The sequence below is a fragment of the Wyeomyia smithii genome, chromosome 3 (assembly GCF_029784165.1).
Source record: "Wyeomyia smithii strain HCP4-BCI-WySm-NY-G18 chromosome 3, ASM2978416v1, whole genome shotgun sequence".
In the NCBI taxonomy this organism is placed as follows: Eukaryota; Metazoa; Arthropoda; class Insecta; order Diptera; family Culicidae; genus Wyeomyia; species Wyeomyia smithii.
The window spans coordinates 241873808-241898906 of record NC_073696.1 but is presented as its reverse complement, the minus strand read 5'-3'; the positions used below and the strand labels follow the sequence as shown (position 1 = coordinate 241898906).

Below are 25099 nucleotides of genomic sequence, written 5' to 3'. Positions count from 1 at the left end.
AGGAAATCGAATTTTGAACATCAAAATGCCTTTTTTAAGGCAAACGAACAAGTCATTGAAAGTTAATAATTTTTGTCAACGCAAGCAAGCATTCTGTGTTGCATCCTAGCAATTTAAATTTGTCGCACCCGCCGAATTTACTGAATGTAAAATAGCTTCCACAGTGCATGTTGTCCGTGTATCTTAATTCCCCAATGTTAGGGCAGCTCAAAGGTTGTAATTAGCAACCGATTTTGAACCGCAACATGCTTTTTTCAAGGCAAATAAAAAAATAATAGAAGGTTAATAAATTTCTGGCATCAACACAAGCAGACATTCTGTGCGGGATGCAATCAAATTCTGTTGTAGTTGTCTAATCTTCACTTTATTTAGTAAACCCCCCACTGTAGGGGCAGCGCAAAGGCTGCGATCAGCATAACCGACATTGAATAATAAACTGCCCTGTTAGTACGCATTCACAAAAGCAGTTAGTTCGACTATGCAGAGCTAATATGAAGTCGATTCATCAATCAGCATAAACAGGATTTCGTCGTCCCCCAGCTGCCAAGTTGCAACATGATGCAACACGCAACAGCGAGCAAACGAAATCGCTTGATGTTACAAACCGCAATAAGATACGGGTTAAAACCGTTGCGTGTGTGAGAGCACCATCGGTGTTTATTCGCTGGATACACTATCTACTGTCTACTGAACGCAATAATCTGCTTACATGCGACATGGGGAAGGGAACATTTTCTTCAACCAAGCTGCACAACACGACACAAAACATGTTATTTTGTTGCTTCAATGAGAGTGCTATCGGTCCGGCTCGACAGAATGTTCACAAAAAATCATTTTTGTGCATCCGTGCTACGAAACTGAGGAAAAACTTTAGAAACTGAAAAAAGAGGTGGAGCTTATCAAATGATCGCTCTGAACCAGAATGAAGTCACACATATTTTTCAAGTTATATCATTCCACCACGTACGTAAAATAATTCATTCCTATTTTCATCCCTATATAAGAGCCTGTTTTAGTCGAAGCCGCTCATAATAGTTCTGAACAGCGACGACAGCAGTCCTCTCTTAGCAGCAGCGGGAGCGAGCAGTGGGTACCATCGATAGCGGATAGCGGCCACAACTATGGCATGGCTGCGGATAAGCGTAGCAGTTTCAGCGGATCTCAACATCGATAGCAGCAGGGCCAGCAGATGCAGGTACAGCGGATACCAATGGCGGCCACAACTGTGGCATGGCTATGCATAGCGTAGCTGTTGCAGCGGGTATATCAGCATCGATAGTAGCAGGGTCAGCTGATGCAACGACACTCCCTTCACTAAAATGCTGTTTCAGTGTGGTAGCGGGAAGCATCAGCAGCAGGCTTGCATGAAGAGAATATTTTGAATTGAACAATTGTTCTTTTGAGAACAAATAAAACACTTATTTGAAGAGTTAATAGCTTTTGGTACCAATAGCAGTATAGTGACAACCTCAGCGGTAGATGCAGATGCAGCCGATACTTCCCTGAGGCCGATGTAAAGGTAAATGGGAGCAGCACGGCGAAACAGTTCGGATTATGCTCAGACGCGCGTTAGTTTTCGTTGTTGATATTCCCCACATAAAACGACGCGCTTTCGTATGATAGCGGTGTTATTAGCAGTAGATGCATTTGCCAACACTTCCTCCAGTAAAGCCGTGTCTAGTTTTCAATGTGAAAACACTTTCTCATTGTGTTGACCGTGCGCCTTAGTCCTCACTATCAAGGTAACACAGAGATGTAAGATAAACACTACATCCTATGATAAATTGAACAATTGTCCTTATAGGGACAACAAATGAATTAATTAAGATTTAATTTTGAATTAGAATACTTCTCTCAGGAAGTTCGGCTACATAGGGATGTGAAATGAAAATCTAAAACTGAAAAAAGTGAGAAAAATTTCAAATGCTAATAAATCGGTTAGTTTTCGATGGATTTCCTTCGTTTTTGCAGCAATCGATTAGAAAGTCTTCTAAGATTCCTACCAAATGCTTGAAATTGCAATTTTATCATTCGAACTATTATACTATTGAAAACTCTTAAGCCTTGTCAAAACGAAAAATTCGACCTCTGATTGGTCGTTATACCGCGCTTTCCCAAGCACGGTCGGCAGAGTTATGGACCTAGTAAATTGGGAATGCATCATTTGGCCTATATAAGTGCTTCATCAGATAATAAACAAACATTTCATCGGATATTAAATTGAACAACTGAAATTTGAAGAACACAAATGAATATTTGAAGAGTTAATATTTTCTCGTTTTGCGCTATAATCCAAAGTTTATTATCTTCATCTACATGCATACTCTGACTATTATTACGTGTTTGCGTCGCTTAGTGTTTGGCTACGGTCATGCAGAACGCAAATAACGGCGCGATGCGATTCGGCAAGACGAAATCTGTTGAAATAAATAGCTCTACTTCGCCTTAAAAATAGCTGTACATTTCACCACGGTAACCGTAACCGCATAACCGTAGCCTTTGTTCCGTTCCTGTTTAATGATGTCGTATTGAAAGTGCATATTACAATTCGGCAGCACTTCAACTTCTCATTTGCACAAAATTTAAAAATATCCAATGAACTTCATTCAAAATATCAGATACAAAGAAATTACAATACTGCCAATGAACGGTCAACGTTTATTTACTAGAAAAAATGACTGACACGCAAGCAGCCGGGTTATCTTTCTTTTAAAAGTATTCTACTTCAACCTTGCGGTCGTGGCTTTGCATACAACCTTCTTATGATTTTTTTCGTGGCTGGGGAGTCTGCTACGTGCACAGAAAAATTCGTCATTTTAGACTCTCTCATTCTCTCGGTGGACAATCGTGAACATTAACTAAATGAAAATTACTTTTAAAAGACACAGTGCGTCTTGAACTGTCCTACAGATCAGACGTTTTTTCGGTTGCTTGTGGACTGGTCTTTGACTGCCTATAGCTTCAAAGTTTGTGTTTTGTCAGTGTGTCTTTTAAAGACTACCTGAAAGTTATTTCCCATCAGTCTTTCTCAAGACTACCTACTTTTGAATTTAACATTTGTTTTAACTTTTTTCGTATCACCTGAAATGGCTGGACGGAAATAGAAACCTCGCATCGCTGCGGGGAGGAAAAGAGAGGCATCTCTTTCTGACACTTCGAGTGTCCGTAGTGACAATGCTTTTGATATTTTGCTTGAGCATGAAGCTGGCGAAATGGAAGTTACCAATAATGAAACTATACAAAATATAAAATCTTTAAAAAAGGAGAAAGTTCCACCTATTGTGGTAACTATTTCTTCTGAATTTAATATATTCAAAAAGGAACTTTCAACGTTTGTTTCTGACGTTAAAGTTACCTATCAAATTGGCCGTAGAGGTGAATGTCGCTTATTAGCCGACTCAGTAAAGGGTCGTGATCATCTTGTTCAGTATTTAACTGACAAGATGTACAAATTTTTTACATATGACACCAAGAACGCCAAGCCGTTCAAGGTTGTCTTGAAAGGTCTCACCAACGATCAAACCGTTGATGAGATCAAACTTACTTTAACAGAATTACTTGGCATAGCCCCTACCCAAGTAATTCTAATGAAACAAAAATCACGAGGCGAAAACAGTCAGAGAACTGGAATTTCCCTTGTTAATTATTTAATTCATTTTAACCGCAATGAGGTTAACAACTTAAAACTTTTTGAAAAAGCACATGCTTTGTATAATGTGCGTGTAAAGTGGGAAATTTATAGGAAGTATGGCGGAGGTGAAAAGCATATCACCCAATGCCGTACTTGCCAACGTTATGGCCATGGTTCCAAATTCTGTAACATGAACCAAAAATGTCTTGATTGTGGAGACTCTTCTCATAAAAAGGACACATGTCCTGTGAAAGAGAGTAAAAATTTTCGCTGTGCGAATTGTAACGGCAACCATATGTCAAATTTTTATCAATGCCCAGTCCGTTTAGCAATTGTTAAGGCAAGGCAAGGTAAACAAAATTTAGTTTCTCAATTAAAACCAACTTCAAAACAAAATTCTCCAAGCGTACCAGTGACGCATAGTTTACCTACTCCTTTGCATACCCGTTTAACTTATGCACAGGTTACAGGTAGTTCGAACATTATCATTCTAATGTCAACTGCCTGGGGCCTATTACGGCAGGTAAACTTTCTTTTTTGCAACAGGCAGTGTTCGATCTTATGAACGCCATGTTGCAGGCAAAATCAATGTTTGAAGCCATTCAAATAGGCACAAATTTTACTATTAAAATGTTTCTAATTTAAAATTTAGCAATGATTTTAAATAAAACAATTAAAATATTAAATTGGAATGCTCGCTCATTGAAGGCCAATGAGAATGAGCTTTTTAATTTTTTAACAGTAAATAATGTGCATATTGTAATTATTACTGAAACATTTTTGAAACCTAACATAAAATTAAAATATGATCCCAATTACGTGGTTCATAGATATGATAGGATTCAGGGTTCCGGCGGTGGAGTTGCAATTGTTATTCATCGCCGAATCAAACATCGTGCTCTTCCCCATCTTGAGACGAAAGTTATTAAAACTTTGGGAATTGAAGTTCAAACTGAACTTGGGATTTTATTTATTGCCGCAGCATATTTACCATTTCAATGCACACGCGAGCTCAAAAATTATTTTAAAGGTGATTTACAAAAACTCACCAGAATTCGTTCGAAATTTTCCATAATCGGCGATTTTAACGCTAAACATCGTTCATGGAATAATTCTCAAAGTAATTCCAATGGCAAAATTTTATTCAATGATTGTTCTTCAGGATACTATTCTATTGTGTCTCCGAATAGTCCTACATACTTTTCTTCTGTAAGAAACCCTTCAACAATTGATTTGGTGCTAACAGATCAAAGTCATGTATGTAGTGATTTGATCACACATGCTGACTTTGATTCTGACCATCTTCCAATAACTTTTTCTTTATCACATGAATCAGTTTTAAACCCTATGAGCTCTGTTTTTAATTATAACAAGGCTAATTGGGAAAGATACAAAACTTATATTGAGAGAAATTTCAGTAATGAGCTTGATTTGCAAAACGAAGTGAATATTGATTCCGCTTTGGAAGCATTAAAATGTGCAATTGTTGATGCCAGGAATTATTCTGTTCCAAAGGCTCAAGTGAAATTTGATTCATCAATAATTGACGAAAATCTTCAACTTCTAATTCGTTTGAAAAATGTCCGCAGACGTCAATATCAACGTTCTCGTGACCCTGTTTTTGAAACTATTTATAAAGATTTACAGAAAGAGATTAAACATAGATTTACTCTTCTGAGAAATCAAAATTTTGGGACTAAAGTTGAAAAATTGAAACCATATTCAAAACCATTTTGGAAGCTGTCGAAGATTCTTAAGAAACCTTCAAAGCCTATTTTAGTTTTAAAAGATGGTGAACGTTTTCTTGTATCCAATGAACAAAAGGCTCAAAGACTTGCTCAGCAGTTTGAGAGTGTTCATAACTCAAATTTGAATTTTGTGAGTCCAATTGAAAATGAAGTCACACGTCAATTTGATTTAATTTCTTCCCAGAATTTTTTACCTGCAGAAATAATTGAAACTAACTTGATTGAGATTAAATCAATTATTAAAAATTTAAAAAATATGAAAGCACCTGGTGACGATGGAATCTTTAATATACTAATCAAACATCTCCCTGAGAGCACAATGGAATTTTTAGTGAAAATTTTCAATTGCTGCTTCAAAATTGCATATTTTCCCAAATTATGGAAAAATGCAAAAATTACTCCCATTTAAAACCGGATAAGAACCCAGCTGAAGTTTCAAGTTATCGACCAATCAGTTTGCTTTCTTCAATAAGTAAACTGTTTGAGAGAATTATTCTTAACAGAATGATGTCACACATCAACGAAAATTCAATTTTTGCAAATGAACAGTTTGGATTTCGCCATGGGCATTCCACAACTCATCAATTGCTCAGAGTTACTAATATGATACGAGCTAACAAATCTGAAGGTTATTCCACTGGAGCTGCTCTTTTAGACATAGAAAAAGCATTCGACAGTGTTTGGCATAAAGGTTTGATTGCGGAATTGCAAACTTTTAATTTTCCAATTTTCCTAATCAAAATTTTAAAAAATTATCTTACTGATCGAACTCTGCAGGTTGTCTATCAGAATTCAAAATCTGATAGATTTCCTGTCAGAGCAGGTGTACCTCAAGGTTCAGTCTTGGGTCCAGTCCTGTACAACATATTCACTTCAGATCTTCCTGATTTGCCTCCAGGATGCACAAAGTCATTGTTCTGCGATGACACAAGCATTTCCGTAAAAGGAAAAAGTCTTCGTGTCATATGCAGTCGATTGCAGAAAAGTTTAGATATTTTTTCTTCCTACTTGCAAAAGTGGAAAATCTCTCCCAATGCTTCCAAAACTCAAATGATAATTTTTCCGCATAAGCCTAGGGCTTCTTTCCTCAAGCCAAACAATAATCACGTTGTCAAGATGAATGGGGTTATTTTAAGTTGGTCCGACAAGGTTAAGTACTTGGGACTAATTTATGATAAAAAACTTATTTTCAAAGAGCACATTGAGAGTATACAAGCCAAGTGCATCAAACATACGAGATGTTTATATCCTCTCATTAACAGGAATTCTAAACTTTGTTTAAAGAACAAACTTTTGATTTACAAACAAATTTTTAGACCAGCAATGCTTTATGCTGTACCGATCTGGTCAAGTTGCTGTTCAACAAGGAAGAAAACGCTCCAAAGGATTCAGAATAAAATTCTGAAAATGATTCTGAAGCGTCCTCCTTAGTTTGGTACACTCGAATTACATAGACTTACTGGTGTTGAACCATTAGAAGCTATGTCAAATAAAATTATTAACAATTTTCGACAATAATCGTTGCAATCCTCAATTGCTACGATAAGCTCTCTTTATAGCCAATAAGTTAGCAATTAAGTTAGTTGTAAGTTTACTTCCCCTTTTCTGACAAGTAGGTTTAAATCCCTACGAATGAAAAGTCCTAATTGCGAAAGCAAACAAATCCTAACAATTAAAATTACAAATTTCTAACAGTGTTGAGAAGTCACCATTTGTGATTGGACACACATACTCATTATTTACTAATATTTATCATAAATACTTAAGCTACTAACAAATCCCCCCTTAAAAAAAAAAAAACTTTTAAAAGACAGTTGGGATCAAAACGAAATTAATAACAAAGTAATAGAATTTACATACAATTCACAAATGCAGGGTTGCGAAAAAGTTTTCAATGTTAAGTTCTCTGATTTTTTCGATGTTCTTGAAAATTGAAGTGAAAAAAGCATTCCTCTCAGTGAAAAAAGCATTATCAGAAAAGGTGGTGTACAAAGCCACGATCGCAAGTTTGACGTAAAACTACAAAAGGCCATTTGTTACATTGAATCCATTGATGCATTTGATATGGTCGGAACAAACTCTCTCTCTTCAATAATTATTTGAAATATAGACCTTAATATTACGATAGACTTTTTTGTATCATTTTATGCCAATAACTTTTATCTAACACTAATAAAATAACTCTGAAAATAATATGGTGGCCCTGAAAAGATCCAAAATGGCATCCTGGGTCAATTTTTTACTCCCGTGCATCATACCGATTACGTAAATACCCATATTGGATGGCATTCAGCCATTTTTGGATGTTTTTAAGAAACCGGAGGTCTCCATCTTGGATTTAAACTGACATGTGGAATCTATTTCTGACCTCTGCAAATCATTCTGGTTCCGGAAATATCTATATTGATTTTCTGCTCATTTTAGGCTGTTTTCTGAAAACCGGGATCATGAATTCAAAATGGTGTCTGGGGTTGACTGAGGGCTTCTGTGCACCATCCTTAATACGTGTATATTGGGTGGTATTCAACAAATTGGGGCTGGTTTCTAGAGAGCAGTAGTCGTCATCTTGGATTTCAAAACGGAATGCGGAGTTGATTTCTGGCCTCTGGGTATCATTCTGATTCCGGAAATTATTATATTTATAAGTCTTCAAAAAAAAAAAAGAGATACCCCTATTGGGTGGTATTCGGTCATTTTGGTCTGTTTTCCAGAAGGCCGCCATTTCAGAATTCAAATTGGTTAATGGGGTCGGTATTTGGCTTCTGTGCATCAGAAAGAGGTGTCAAATTCATTTCTTGTACACATTTGATTCCATTTGTCTGATTAGTTCAAAGTTATGTAGAAATTTCTGTTTCATTCGTATAGAAACCCTCCCTTTTAAGGACGAAGGAATATCAAACCATTATAAAAACACGTCTTGTCCCCTAAAATCTTCTCACGCTACATCTGGTTTTCTTTACTTGATTAGTTCTCGAGTTTTATGGAAATTTTAGGTTCACTTCTATGGGAGTCCTCCCCTGTTAGAGAAGGGAGGGGTTTCGAAATAGCCCATAAATATTTCTTACTCCCAAAAACCTCTACATATCAAAATTGGTTTCATTTGCTCATTTAGATCTCATAATTTGTATTTCATTTGTATGGGACTTCTCTCTTCCATAAGAGGGAGGGGTGTTGAACCACCACAGAAATATTTCTTGTTTCCAAAACCTCCACATGTCACATTTAGTTCCATTCGCTTGATTAGTTCTTGAGTTATGCAGACATTTGTGTTTCATTTGTATGGCAGCTCTCCCTTCAGAAAGAGGGATAATAACCGTCCTTGGCCCAAGAAACCCTCACATACCAATTCGTTTCTCGTCGATCCGCGGATCCGTTCTTGGGTTAAATCGTGATTTGGGAACTCCAACTTATTTTTATTAAATAGAAGGTAGGCGCTTGGGTCAGTCAATTGGAATCATATGCTTTTTCTGCTAATGGGAAATTTAACTTTAGGATTGGTTTGATTGGTCGGTATAGTGTCTTCGGCGAAGTTGTAGATAATAATGTTGTCCTTCGAAAAAATATGTACTGCAAAAAATTGTTGTATTTTTTTTTTGTCAAATTTTATTTATTTTTTGTTTTCTGTTTTCCCGAATTCAAATAGCTATTTATTTTCGTAGAAAAAAAATCAGATTCATAAAAAATTATGTGGTTTGAGGTATTTAACAAAATTACTGTCTATTTTGCTAAAGACATTAGACCAATCAAGCAAACTGTTCTAGCTTTGATTTTTTTTGAAAATTTATTCTCTTACTTCTATTCTATCCATGATTAGACAACCATCAATGTTTAGCTAATCCTTTGTAGGTTGTATGAAAAAAAGACGAAAATTTTAAAAAATGAGCTTATTGAAATATATAATGTTAATTTAAATTCTACTTCCTAGTGTTGAAATAAAAAAAGTTTTTTTTTTCACGGTGTACATTTTATTCGGATATACAAAGTTGTTACCTACAACTTATTTTTATTTTTATTAATATCGTGATTTTTGTTTTTTAATTTCGTTTTTCAAGGGGCATATTTGTTTTGAAAGGACCGTTTGTTTAAAAAAATGTTTTTAATCTCCAATAGAGCACTCTATGGGGAGTTACAAATATTTTGCCAGTCGAAAAAGGTATAGTGTCTTTAGTAAAGTTGTAGATGATTATTTTGTCCTTCCTAAAAAAGATGTACCCTGTGAAAAAAATTTTTTATTTTAAATTATGTCTTTTTCCCTGATCGGAAAGTCTCCATTGTTTAGGTAATCTTTTGTAGTTTCTATAAAAAATCAGATTTTAGATAATTAGGTTTTAATTTTTTTAACTCGAAAAAACTTAATTTTGGAGTGTTTTTTTTTAAAGATAAGATTACTATCTATAACTTTACCGAAGACGTCATACCGATCAAACTATTCGTTTTGACTCTGAAAATATTAGTTATCATCATTACCTTCGCAAAATAGCATTTTGAAATAGCTTCTCAAAAATAGAACAAAAAGGCATCTTTTGCCCATGGAAAAGTCTATGCAAAGTTTCAACCAAATCAAAAATGATAGTTAAAAAAATATTAAAACTGAGACATTTTTTGGAACTGCTCAAATAACTTGACCGACGAAAATATATCTCAAATTAGTATCCAGTAACTTTACTCAAGACAACACTACTCGCAAAAGTTCAAGTCTTGTACAATCAATGTGTTTTCCCGATTCGCACAAATTTTGCACTGAAATCGCACAATAAATGTGTGAATTGCACAACCCAACAGTTGTACTGCGAATACATTGACATAGATTGAAATCAGCATATATATCATATACACGAGAATCGTGATGTTCCGGTAAAGTTCAGTTTCGAGCAAACGATCATTTTGGGGCGCTCGAAAAATCGTGCTTCATTTTCGTGCTCCGGTTTATATGAACGACTTGCTCATCCCTAATAATACTCTGCAGCAATCCATATTCCCTCACACAACTTAGTGACGCTGGTGCCAGTAACGTGGAATCATATGCATATGAATAAAACCAGAGTCATAGATAAATGCAAAATTTTTAGAATAAACTTATTGTTAATGTTTTTAAATGACCGGATTCATTCAAAGTGAACCGATCAGTTAATATTTTCATTTATCTAGTCTGTACTCAAATTATCAGTATTGATTGCTGGTTGCACTGTTTCAACGAGAGCAACCTTCTGAAAAACATCAAAACCAGTACGAATCAACATGACGAAACTTTTTGAAACACTAGAGTATGATTCACGTTATGCCCAACACGCAATCATTGTACTGGTTCCAAACTACATCAACAAATGCTCTAAAAACGCACAATTTTGTACTGGTTCCGCACCATCCAACTTTTGCACACGCAAAAGTTGGAGTGTGCGTAACCAGATCATTTATGAGCGAAATTAGCGCATTTACTGATTAAAATTGCAACCAGTACAACGCATGTGCGTTGGACATAACGCATTTGATGCTCTAGCGTATTTTGAATGTATTGCGCAGCTCCAAATCACTACACTTATAAAGCATCAACCGAAGTTCAGTAAGTTGGCATCGTTAAAGCAGTGCAACCAGCAATCAATACTGATAAGTTGGGTACTGAATAAATTGAAGAAATTATTGTCTAATCGATTCACTTTTATGAATCAGGTCATTTGAAAACATCATTCAATCATTAACAATAAACAAAAACATAAGATTAGTCCAAAACATTTTGCATTTAATTATGACTCTGGTTTTATTCACATGCATTCGATTCTGCGTTACTGGCACCAGCGTCAATAACTTCCGCGGCAACAAGGCTCGCTATTGGCTGTTTCGGTTGCTGACGATTTTTAGGGATGCACGAGGCGTTGAAACGCACCGGCTCGCGAAAGTAAAGAACGGTTTTTTGAGCGCCTCGAAACTGATCCTTCACCCGAAGCCGAAGTTTACCGAGACATTACGATTTTTGTGTATATGATACATATTCTGATTTTGATCTCTGTCAATGTATTTCTTGTACAACTTTTGCGTTATGCGTATCACGCATTGGTTGTGCGAAGTCAGAGCAAATTCTGTGCGAATTGAAAGGACACATTGGATGATTAAAGCTTGAACTTTTGCGTGCATGTATATTGAATCTCATTTGAAATGCACAAAAACTTTCATAGCTTGAAATCTCTGAAAACACTTCGAATCAATGAGCATAAAAGGAAGATGAGGGGGAAGGTATATTTTTCTTATATTAGTAAATGCTTCAAATGTAAACAACACATTCCGCGTCGAACACTCGACAGAAACGGACGTGCAAAGTGGTCGTTCTATTACAATCCGGTCCGTGTGTACGAATAGCCAAACAAAAGAGTGTATTATTCGCGCTAAAGGTCAACTAGATTGTGAGTTGTGTCGATACGTTCTGTACCCGGCTCACAACTTTGGCTGTATTGGTGCAAAATACCAGCTGCAGTTTTGATCTGTGCACCGTGAATAGATCTTTTTAATCCAAGCCCATCAGTTGACAGTCGAGTCCGTGTCGCTGTGCTGAGTGATCTCACACCCGGCTCACTGCTGGTGGCTGTATTGGTGCTGCTGTACTGGTGCTGCTGGCTGCTTTGGGTGCAGCTTCGAACGATCGGACAACCACTGCTGGAAGGAAGAAGTAAATAGGTACGTGTTCTTGTCGGCGCTAGTGCGCTAGTGCGCTACATTTAGCGCGATGGATATAGATCCCTCGCCTTCCGTGCCACCATCCCCGAACCCCCCTGACCCTGACCCTTCTGTTACCCCCTCCCCTGTTCATTCTCCAGTCCCCCCTCGCCCCAGGCTTTACCCGGACGGATCTCAACAGGGCAGCTATACTGTTTATTTTCGTCCAAAGGCAGGAGTGAATTCAAAGCGTTTAAACATACTGCAAATTGCTAAAGACCTGACGAAGGGGTACAAGGCCGTGACCGAAATTTCCAAGGTCCGACCTAACAAGCTCCGTGTCGTGGTCAGTGATCTGGCACAGGCCAATGCTATCGCTTGCTCTGAGCTCTTCACACGCGAGTATCGCGTCTACATACCCGCACGAGACGTGGAGATCGACGGTGTCATAACCGATTCGAGTCTGTCTGTCGAGTTTATCCTAAAAAGCGCAACAGGTTGCTTCAAAAATACCGAAACACAGGCGAAGATTTTGGATTGTAAGCAATTGCGGTCCATGTCTCTCGTCGGCGGTAAAAAAGTTTACACTCCGTCAGACTCGTTTCGCGTTACGTTTGCCGGATCTGCACTCCCTAGCCACGTCTCGATCGACCGGGTTCGTCTGCCTGTGCGATTGTATGTACCCCGTGTTATGAATTGCACCAATTGCAAGCAGTTAGGCCTCACAGCCGCCTACTGCTGCAATAAGGCACGATGTAGCAAGTGTGGGGAGACTCATGCGGAAGATTTTTGCAGTGTTAATGCTGAAAAATGTATTCACTGTGGGAAAAACCAGCATGAGCTCTCCACATGCCCGGTGTACATGCAGCGCAGAGATAAAATCAAGCGGTCACTTAAGGAGCGTTCAAAGCGTTCTTACGCTGAGATGCTGAAGAAGACCGTGACCACTTCTACCATAACATCGAACCCCTTTGATCTGTTGCCCTCTGATGAAACCGATTCTGACGATTCATCAGCGGGAACATCTTATGCCAATCCTGGGGAGTCTAGGAAGAGGAAAAATGTTTCTTCTCCTAAACTTCCTCGTAAAGGTCCGAAGATTTACCAAAGTGTAATGAAAAGTACGAACAAACCAAACAGTGCTGCGGAAAAACCGAAGCAAACTCCTCCTGGGCTTGCAAATTTAAAGTCCCAGAAAGAGTTCCCAGCACTGCCAGGAACATCTAAAACCCCAGTTGTTCCTTTTGCACATCCAGTTGAGGAAACAAACTCTGGATTAGTGAAATTTTCTGACATTGTGGACTGGATTTTTGAAAATTTCAATGTACCCGATCCAATTAAAATTTTTCTTACAGCATTCCTCCCAACAGTTAGATCATTTTTGAAGCAGTTGACTGCCCAATGGCCCCTCCTTGCAGCGATTGTATCCTTCGATGCCTAATTCAACTGCGTATATGAAGGATTCTATCTCTGTCATACAGTGGAATTGTAGAAGTATTTTACCAAAAATTGATTCGTTTAAAGTTTTGATAAATAAAAACAAATGCGATGCATTTTCCCTTTGTGAAACTTGGCTTACTTCAAATATTGATCTCAACTTCCATGATTTTAATATTATTCGCCTTGATCGAGACACCCCATATGGAGGAGTGCTTTTAGGGATTAAAAAGTGCTATTCTTTCTATCGTATTAACCTCCCCTCGATTCCAGGCATCGAAGTTGTCGCATGTCAAATGACAATACAAGGTAAAGAGCTTTGTATTGCCTCAATATATATTCCTCCCAGAGCACAGGTTGGGCAACGGCTGCTCTTTGATTTAATAGAACTTCTTCCCTCGCCACGTTTGATTTTGGGAGACTTCATGACTATTTTAAACAACGGTGAAATGACACGTATCCCGAAACCTCCAGCGCGCCCAAGCGCTTTGGATCTATCCTTATGTTCGACGTCGCTACGGTTGGATTGCACATGGAAGGTAATCCTTGATCCTCACGGTAGCGACCATTTGCCTATTCTTATTTCAATTAATAACGGGTCAACTCGCATGCGACCAATTGACATTCCGTATGACCTCACACGGAATGTCGATTGGAAGTTATACGAGGAAATGATTTCAAAAGCGGTCGAGTCGATTCAACATCATCCACCACTTGAAGAATACAACCTCCTCGCGGGCTTGATTCTCGACGCCGCGTTGCAAGCCCAAACGAAGAAATATCCCGGCGTAACGATCAAAGAACGGCCTCCCACTCCGTGGTGGGACCAAGAGTGCTCCGATGTCTACACGCAAAGATCCGACGCGTATCTGACCTTCCGGGATACAGACGATGCCGACGACTTTAAACGTTATTCGGAGCTTGATACCAAGTTTAAAAGCTTGACTAAGGCAAAGAAACGCGGATATTGGCGTCGGTTCGTAAACGAGACGTCGAGGGAGACATCAATGAGCACTCTTTGGAACACAGCTCGAAGAATGCGGAATCGCGTAACGGTCAACGAAAGCGAGGAGTCTTCAAGTAGGTGGATATTTGATTTTGCCAGGAAAGTATGTCCGGACTCTGTTCCTGAGCAAAACATTGTTCGCGATGCGTCTCCGGGCCACGACGCGATTGAATCACCTTTTACGATGGCAGAATTTTCAGTTGCCTGTCGTCTACTATCAGATACTCAAATTGGCTTCCGCCGTGCCAAAGGGACGAATGATTGTCTTGCGTTGCTTTCAACAGATATTCAGCTGGCGTATGCTCGCAAAGAACAAATGGCGTCTGCGTTCTTGGACATTAAGGGGGCTTTTGATTCCGTTTCTATTGACATTCTTTCGGGTAAACTTCACCGACAAGGATTTTCTCCAATTTTGAACAATTTTTTGCACAATTTGTTGTCCGAAAAGCACATGCATTTTACGCACGGCGATTTGGCAACTTTTCGCATTAGCTACATGGGTCTTCCCCAGGGCTCATGTTTAAGCCCCCTTCTTTACATAAAAGTTTGTAAATGACATCGACGAATGTCTGGCAAACTCATGCACGATAAGACAACTTGCAGACGACAGTGTAATCTCTGTTACAGGAGCCGATACAGGATGCCGATTTGCAAGGACCATTGCAAGATACCTTGGACAATTTGTCTGCTTGGGCTTTACAGCTAGGTATCGAATTCTCTCCGGAGAAGACTGAGATAGTAGTTTTTTCTAGGAAGCATGAACCTGCTCAGCTTCAAACACAATTAATGGGTAAAACGATTTCTCAGGTTTTGGTACACAAATATCTTGGTGTCTGGTTCGACTCTAAAGGCACCTGGGGTTGTCACGTGAGGTATCTGATGAAAAAATGTCAACAAAGAGTGAATTTTCTTCGTACAATAACCGGACAATGGTGGGGAGCCCACCCAGCAGACCTTATAAGGCTTTACCAAACAACGATATTGTCTGTTATTGAATACGGGTGTTTCTGCTTCCGCTCCGCAGCAAACACACATTTGATCAAACTGGAGCGAATACAATATCGTTGTTTGCGTATCGCCTTAGGTTGCATGCAGTCGACCCATACGATGAGTTTGGAGGTCTTAGCTGGAGTACTACCATTGAAAAACCGCTTCTGGAGCCTGTCTTCTCGTATTCTAATCAAATGTGAGGTCTTGAACCGTCCCGTGATTGAAAATTTTGAAAGGTTAATCTCAGTTCCATTGAGGCTCTCCGATCGATGAAAGATGTTAAGCACTCTCCGTATTTCCTGGGGAAAATACGGGAACATCTGAGTGCTTTATCCGAAAAATCTACTCAGATTACCTTAGCGTGGGTCCCTTCTCACTGCTCGATACCGGGTAATGAGAAAGCGGATTCTTTGGCTAAGGTGGGCGCAACAAACGGTGATATTTATGAAAGACCAATTGCCTTTAATGAATGTTTCGCATTTGTACGTCAGAATACGATCATCAGTTGGCAAAATTCTTGGACCAAGGGGGAACTGGGAAGGTGGTTACATTCCATAATCCCCAAGGTATCGACGAACCCGTGGTTCAAGGGGTTGGATGTAGGTCGGGATTTCATTTGCGTGATGTCCCGGCTTATGTCCAATCACTATAGATTTGACGCGCATCTCCGTCGTGTTGGGCTCGGGGAGAGTGGTATCTGTGCCTGTGGTGAAGGTTATCACGACATAGAGCACGTTGTTTGGTCATGCCCTGTACACCGTGACGCCAGGTCTAGATTAGTAGCTTCCCTGCAGGCCGAAGGTAGGCAGCCGGCTGTTCCTGTTCGTGATGTCTTGGCGAGCCGTGACCTATCCTACATGTCCCTTATATACGTTTTCCTGAAATCCATCCACGCCCCAGTTTAGTCCTATCCCCTTCCGCCTACATCCAACCAAACGACAAGAACACGTTAAGACCCCGGATCCGGAAACAGCAACTAGACCCGCACGATACTCTCAGGCCCCGAGGGAGACAACCCAATATGCCAGTCCGTAATATCTTGGCCCAGCAGCGGAACATATTCAATATGCTGCTTACCTATGGCGATGGAAAACCATCAAACACAAATCAGTGCTTTTCATGCAAAACATTCTAGCTTAAGTTAGATTTAGTTTCAGCTCGTAGTCGGCAGCGAGGATAAAAAATTTGCTTTTAGTTATTAAGATACTTTAGAAAGTAAGCTACCAGATATAATTGGCGCCTCTAAACATTGAATTGTATTTGTGCCGTGTCAAATAAACTATAGATGAGGAAAAAAAAATGTAAACAACTATTCGAACTCAAAAGTAAACCCAAATAGCTACGTCACTATTTGGCATCAACTGCAAGTAGAGTAATTCTAACGAAAGCAAATGATTTAATTTGTTGAAGAATGCTTCTTATTGAAAGAAAAGGGTAAAGCTGAAATTGATTGAAACAAAATCGATTGAAATATAATAATACAGTATTTATCAAAACCAATGATTGTGGAAAGATTTTGGTTTGATTTCCAAGTTCACATTTTTGTGCTAATTATTTTGATTTAACACCAGAGGTTTTTTGAATCTCAAAACAGTAATACAATTGTATGTCGATATTAAACAAATTTATAGTTTATTATAATGACTTAAGTTACACTAGAACAGAGATTCTATAAGTCATAGAATCTCGGCTGTTGCCTCTAACGGAGTCGTTTCGTTAACTTTACAACTATTCTGTAGACTAGTTTGGTCTTTGTTAGGTATTTGAATACAATCAAGGTTCCTGATCTGATTCTCGACAGCTCCGCCTCACTTCCAAACAATATATTCCTAACATTACACAAGGTCTATCGTAGGTTATATTGCCTGTAACCTGAAATGCAAAGTATTCACCTTCGCAAATAGCGATAAAAAATCGAATTACATTTCGCAATCAATCTTTTTTTTTTTGAATGGAATGCCCAACCAGCTGATGAATTGTTAGCCTGGCACGGCCAGTTCATCATCTGTTTGTTCCGGACAGGAAGATTGATAGTGCTAACACTCTCGTATCTCGAACACAGGGTGGTCAGTGAAAAATGCCAATTATACATTAAGCTATTTTCGCCTCATATGTGGAAACCTTCTCTCTCTGTGTGCACAACTATTTCCGATTACTCAAACTCAAGTTATACGCTGTAATTCTGATAAAGCTAGAAAAACTCACAGTACGGTAATCGTTGCACGTTGTAGCCAATCAGTCAGTCTAGTAGACTCCCTTAAAGCACACACTTGGCAGCAAGGAGATGCCGAATACATTCGGCAGATTGAGTCTTCCTTCCTGAACAGCTTTCTGATAAATTGCACGTGCAAATGTGATTGAGTAAAAATGCATCGAATGGACCAACAATCGGAAGGGAAGAAGGTGTGGAACAGACTAGTTCCAGCCAGACGGCAGACGGACTGGAATTGCTATGCAGAACATGTGCTGCACTACCCTGCAGCGATGCATTGGCAGGAAACTGAGCACTGGATTTTACTTCCCGCAATTCGGTTCAACTGTTCGATTTATAGGACCCGTCGGGATGTGCAGTCTTACCGGTTCATTCGATTAAAGGACAGCACCACCAAGTGTTTTAATATCCGGGAAAATCTATTTTGGAATTTAGCATGTGATAAACCCAATGAAAAAGTTTTGTTTTTATGAGAAGCAATTTCGGATGGCTCAATGGTTCCATAATACGATAAGGGAACCGATTTTACGAGCTGTATGTCATTTCGCGGTTGAATTTTTTTTTTCTAATTTTACAACATTCAGTTGAGTATCTGTCCTATTGCTTGGTGCTGGAAGCTACGGACGAAATTAAACCTATCCGTTGGGCAATTTGTTAGCGACATAACGACGATCCTGGGCGCCCAAATAGAAGGAAAAGTGCTGGTCGCTCGCTAGTAACCGGTTGTCAGAGCAGTAGCAACTAAAGTAGAAGATTTACGAGCACCTATATGACATCGGCTCGGTAGATGCTACAATTTGATGGGCTACCCTTTCGGGGACCGTGCTCTTACCTGTGGTGGGGCCAAATAGATTGGTTTGATGCAATACTGGACTACTCCTACTGGGGATGCTGATTTTATTACTACAACGGCTGCTGTAGCCAGGATAGCATGGTCTCAAAGAATTTCATTTATTTGAAAAGAACTCTAACCTAGGTTGTTATGGAACGTTACTTTTATGTTTAAAGTAGCTGTTTTATAATGTATAGACGAGTATAACATCAAAAGTGTTGACGTTTTAAAAAAAAATCATTTTAATTTTTGAAGTCAAATATTTTAAACTCCAAGCGTCTTTAGTCTATAGTTTATGCAAAAATGTCTACTGATGTCATCAAACTCATAAAATTCTTTGAAATCTGGGTGTTTGGTTAACTTCAAATATGGATTAACATGAAGGTCTTTACAATCGAGCTCTTATTTCGTATTTTTTGGCTCAAAATTTTATGTTTTTTAATGTTTTAGCTAATTACTACTGACAGTTATTTTTTTCTTTTTAGATTGTTTTTAATCGTGGTGGTTAATTTCGGCGGGACATAAATACGGGTAAGTGCTACAAAGTGTTGATAATGATTAAATAATAATTCACTTTCTTATTACGAAGTCTGTTATTCCCATTCAAACCTTTTGTTTCGAAATAAATTTTGTACTTTTTAGTTAATTATGAAATGAATGTGATGAGTTTCGATGTTTAAGTATTGTAATCGTGAAATGAGACAGAAATCATCAATCTTCCAAATTCTGAAGCTGTTCACATCATTTGAATCGATAGACTGAAATGTCTTCCATTCGCGATTCACGTATATTCACGTATATAACCGTCTGTAACGTCCGAAACCAACCGATTTCCACATCCAGCATCGATACATGGTCCTGTCCCAAGGGTAGGTATGTACTACAGTCCCATGTAAAAGATGCTGTACATCTTCTTATGGCAGGCAACGCAAGGGCAAAAAAAAAGAAGTTCTGTTTCATTCGTTCAACTCGACTTCTCCGTACGTCTCCCGAGTATCCGTCCGTGTCCGTGGTAGGTCTTTGTCGTGGTTTGCCGGCATAGTGTGCTCTGAAGCTGTCGCCACCGCCATCGCCGTCGTCGTTGTCGTACGGATTCCGTCAATTATCTTACTCCTTTTCGGAGCCATTTCTTTTCTCCTTTTCCTTGTATGGATTCCGCTGTCGCATTGCTAGTCAGTGTCCACAGCGGTCGTAATTGCTTAAAAGAAGCGACATGTACCACCGCAGTAAATCGCTGATACCACGGTTCACTGCCTAGAGCTGATTGCTGAGCTTGGCAGCACTGTAGAGTTCGAGACCAGAAAATTGTTATACCCGGTGCTGACGGCAGCGCTTTAAAACGGGGGACTTCATCTATTATAAGTACAGCGCAATAGTTTCCCGCCGGTCTACTCCTTAAACCCGTAACCGACTTTCCTTCCCTGACGACTGTGCGTGACAACCGAACCAAGACCTGCAAGCCACCCACAGCCGGATGAGACAAAGGTCTACGAACCGGATAATGCTCTCTATTCGGAAAACCGTAGTAATGACAACGACTTGCGCCCCCAAATGCGTTTCAACCTTTTCTGGTTGTAAGAAAGCTGTATTACATCCCACCACCCGTCCGCATCCTCCCATTTGAGGGCTTCATCTCTGCAGTCATACACACAAGCACACAGCTTGACAATCACACACGCACGCACATAAAGCCTAATTGATGCCATTTCGGTTCAGTGGACCGTTCGTGACCAACCTCGTGCTTGACTGAATGGGTGGATAAACGACTGAATGAATGGGCCACCTTCTGCCTGTGCGCCGCCGGCAGGAGACCTCCAACCGGTTGCTGAGCGGATTAGTTAGACAACCCGAGACAAACCAGTTTTGCTTGAGCGGCACCAAACCTGTGCCCCAGCAGCTTGGTGCATGTCTGCCTGGTGAATGAAAAATATGTCCGATTTCGGTTGACAGTAACTGCGACCAAATGGGTGAAAATGGCTGGAAATTAGCTCCATTCATCAATGGTTCGTCGTGAATGGGGAGCCCTCACTGCGGGTCGGTTTGATTCAACGGTGCAGAATATTAAGCAAGAAACATGGCACGGTTTGTTGTTTACATCACCATTATTGGTTGAAGGAGACTAGGGAACGCTTTGATGCAGATTCTTTTTTATTAGTTTTGAAAGTGATGTGTACAATTTATGTGCCAGTGGAAATGTTTCCCACGTTCATCACTCACATTTGAGTGATGGAAATAAGTAAATGTATGATAGTTTTGTCATTTGTCATTTGCGAACTGTTCTCAACAAAATTTGAACCTGTTTTTGACCAAAGTTCATCAAGGTTTTCATTTTAAAACTTTTTGCCTTTTTTTTCCAAACTGGTATACATTCTGTACAATTGAAAATGAAACTGGCAAATGTTGCGGCAGATTTCAAACGATAATAACAGCATAACCACATGATGGAAAACAATAACCGATATATTGTTGGATAAATAAAATGTTGAAAAATTTTGTAATATGCTAGTTATCATTACTTTTTCATTGCGAAGCGGTAAAAAAAACGATAAAAAGTTTCAAGGAAAAATTTACGCGAACCCAATGACCCAATCACATGCGAGCTTTTCTAGCACATGACGACATGAATAGACACTAACCATTTCCTGTGATATTTTCTGTATCAATATCAAAAAAAAAATTAAAATGACAGAGTCTCCCCGTCCCAATACGTCAATTTATGTATGTATCGATTTCAATTAGACCTATTTTTGCTTTATATTGACCAATTTGAGGCTCATTTCGGACCTATTTTTAGTTTATTTTCAAACTTTTTTTTATTATTTTATTTTATTTTTATTTTAGCACCCGAAGTGAATTGTCGATATTGATCAAAATGTAGGAGTTTTAGGCCTGTTTTCTTCGACTGATTAAAATAGGCGCTAATGCTCAAGCCGTTCCTTACCCTAATCCATTTTTACTCATTTTTTGTTCAATTCTTAACTTCTTTGTTTCTTATATAACTAAAGTGACCAGGCGTCCCGCCTTTTAACAACATGTCCCGCGTAGAAAAACGTCTTACGAAAAGTCCCGCATGCTTTTAAAATGTTCCGCGCGTCTTTGAACTGTCTTTTGATTTTAGTTAAATAATACCTCCAGATATCGTTCCCACTGGGACGGTTGTCGATATTTCTGTTACATCTTGCCTTTTTTTTCATATGATTTTGAATTATTTCCCTATTTATTTTTGATCCATTATACGATCATTTTGACTGTTTTTGATTTGTTCAATATAATTTAGGTCCAGCTTGGGCCTATTTTTGATTTTTTTTTGATAATTTTGGTTCGTTTGAAAAATATTCCAAAATTATTTGTATCACTTTTTGACCCGCTGTTTTTAAATTTTGATGCGGTTTTACATATTTATTTTGTACAATTTTTGAATTTTGTTTAGTATATTTTTATCCAATTTTAACCTATTTTTACTTGTTGTGATCGACTCTGTATTCAGTTTTGCTTGTTAAATTTTAAGTTTAGTAAAGCGGGCAATGTATGCAGTTTGCGAGGATGCGAAAATGAACGGGAATAGAAGGTGTGACTTTTGGGCTTAGAAATTCTTTTCCCTCGTCTAGACGGGACTCGAACCCGCAATCTCCGTTGTCTGGTTGTTAGATTAAAAAAAATGAAATTAGTTCGTAAAGTTGTACTGTTGTACTCATTTTTGTACTGTTTTCAGCTTATTTCTAAAGTGCTTTTTTAAATTTTGTTCAGCTTGTTTTTGCCCAATTTTAATTTCTTTTTAGGCCTTTACAAATTTTATTTTCATTTTATGTCACCCCCCCCTTCAAAAATCTTGAATATTGAAAGGGGAAGAAAAAAAAAGCCCAAACCGTTTTGTTCATTTTATTGGTTTTCCGACAGCATAAATGCTTTATTTAGCAACAAACAAGTCCAGTGACAGCGAGAGTGTCGTCAAAAGACAAGCGAAATAAATAATAAAAATAAAAAAACTGTTATTTTTCAACATTTATTTGAGTGCAAGTTACAAACGTCATAACTTGCACGCAAACTTTGATCAAAGATATTTCTTTTTTCTCGTCTCGGTGTTATTTATTTTTTGCCACCCCCTTTGCTAACTTTGATAACCTTGGACATGAAAAAAATTCGAAATTTGTATCAGCCTTACTTATTTTTTGTTCACTTTTGCCCTAGTTGTTAAACTTGTTCCTCACTTGTTTTGATACAATTTTCTCAATTTTTATTGAAATAACATTTGTTTTTGACTTATTTCAATCAGGTTTTCCGCCTGTTTGTATTCTTTTATTGATCGTTTTTTTTTCATTCTGGCCTTTTTATGTTAAATTTAACATATTTTTCTCTCCGCTTTTTAACCTATTTATCAAACACCTTATCAATTTTTTAATTCAGTTTAAATCAATTCAAAAATGGATAGTATTTTTGATCAATTTTAGAATCGTTTTAGCCTATTTTTGACTTTTTTAAATTTAAGTTTGATCCAGTTTTGACCTACTTTTGGTTTATTTTTGATTATTTTGGTTCATTTCAGACATATTATGAGATTACTTTCAACCGGATTTGTATAAATTTTTGATATGCCCTATTTGTTAATTTGTTTACCTTTTTTTTAAATTACTTTTTATTTGTTTTTGACTTATTTTAAGCAGATGTTTCGCCTTTTTTTGTACTTTTATTGATATTTTATTGCAGTCCAAACTCATCTTTGCTTCTTATTTAAACAATATTTGATTTACTTTTAATTCTCCCTGCGACAAAACTGAACCTTGACGTGGTGCATGGGCTTATAGACAACTCAGTAAATGAACAGCGGTCACATTCACTTCTGAAAGTGGCTCTAAACAAAAGTATGCATAAATGTTCTAAAATTTCAAGTGGGAAAAAGGGGAACAATTTCATAGAATGCGACTCTTGCGTTGTTCAGAAAATGTTTTACTTTTCTCTAAAGTAAAGCCATAATAAAAGAATTGCATCTTGCTGCAAGGAGTGAACAAGGTTATTTTTGTTATCCTGAAAAGTCATGTATAACATGCACATGTGCAATTCATTTCTACGACTTAGACGTTATATGTTACATTGATATAAAGGTAATGGAAATATTAACTGGGTCCTAATAAGTGACTCAAGAAGGATTGCTGGTAACGGCTAAGTCATATTTTATTTTCAACAAACATTTTTTTTTTATAGGCTGCGTTTTACAGATCATCAAGCTTGTGCAATAATAAAAGGATTCTTGTGGCTAGGCCAAATAAATAAAACCCAAAATGAAAAGTAAACCCAAACCAAAATCATACAAATCAAATCAATCCAAAACTTCCCATCTACATTAAACATAACTCTCTTTATACTAATCTCACACTATTTACGATTTCTGCCATTCTCATCAATCTCTCATATGTACCGCCGAGCTGTCTCGTCGACCCAAGGGGCCTGGAGAGGAACATTTTGAGCAAAATAAAACATCTGCGAACTTACAAAGAAGAAGATGAGATAATGAGCGCTGACTGTCGACGTGGTTTCTACTGAGGAACTGAAGAGGCTGATCAGAGATACAGGGGATAGTCAAAATAAGTAGGATAGGCAAAATTTTGATGAAATTTGAGATGCTATAGCTTTGCTAAACGTTATTCGATTTTAATAATTCGTACAGCATTGAACTGGAAAACTTTTGAAGTTTCATTTTCTGACCCCAGATCTGGCCTAGGTCACCGGATATAGGAAATATTCCTGAGTTTCGGTAGGCATATCAAACCTACTAATTTTTGGATGGATTTGGTAATGGGTTACCTGATAAAAATGCTCATTTGCATCATTGGCATAGATGACAAAATCATTTCTGAAGTAAATGGTTCATCAAGATCCTGAATCGGCCAAGAACTCATCGAGAAATGGCTATTTTTCATCCGGAAGTCCTCAGAGGAACCTTTTGTAGGGGACATTTACGTTTTTGCACCAAATATAGCGTGTTACACCTCTATCTTCAGGATTTTTTATCAGGAATCTTTTAAAAGACATATATCTGAATATAGGCTGCATTGGCCACTTCCGGAACAACCTGGAGGCCCCGAAGGAACCCGTAATGGGAGAATTCACATTTCTGCATCAAAATATAGCATGCGACACCTCTATCTTCAGGATTTTTCATCAGGAATCATCCAAAAGACATATTTTTTTAAATACAGATTACGTTGGCCACTCCCGGAACGACCCAGATTCCCCGAAGGAATTCGGAATTGGGACATTTACATTTTGAAGTAGAATACTTCTCTCAGGAAGCTCGACTACATAGGGATGTGAAATGAAAATCTAAAACCGAAAAAAGTGAAAAATATGTCTAATTTCAAATGCTAATAAATTGGTTAGTATTCGATGGATTTCCTTCGTTCTTGCAGCAATAGATTGGAAAATCTTCTAAGATTCTTCTCAAAAAAAGATATTTGTAATTTTATTATTCACACTATTGTACTATCAAAAATAGTCAAGCCTTGTCAAAAAGAAAAATTCGACCTCTGATTGGTCGTTATATGATTGCTTCCCAAGCACGGTCGACAGAATCATATACCTTGCAATTGAAAACATGCTATTT

At 38.1% G+C, this 25099-nt stretch overlaps 1 protein-coding gene across 5 annotated transcripts in view; it reads left to right on the top strand.

Annotated features, from left to right (window-relative positions):
* Window positions 1-25099, top strand: part of LOC129730032 (extracellular sulfatase SULF-1 homolog) — a 111519-nt gene that overhangs the window by 11882 nt on the left and 74538 nt on the right. For all 5 annotated transcript variants that reach the window (XM_055689000.1, XM_055688999.1, XM_055689001.1 and 2 more), the window contains exon 3: window positions 18987-19032. The gene's annotated coding sequence lies outside the window, so the exon portion shown is untranslated. The remainder of the gene's footprint in view (window positions 1-18986; window positions 19033-25099) is intronic.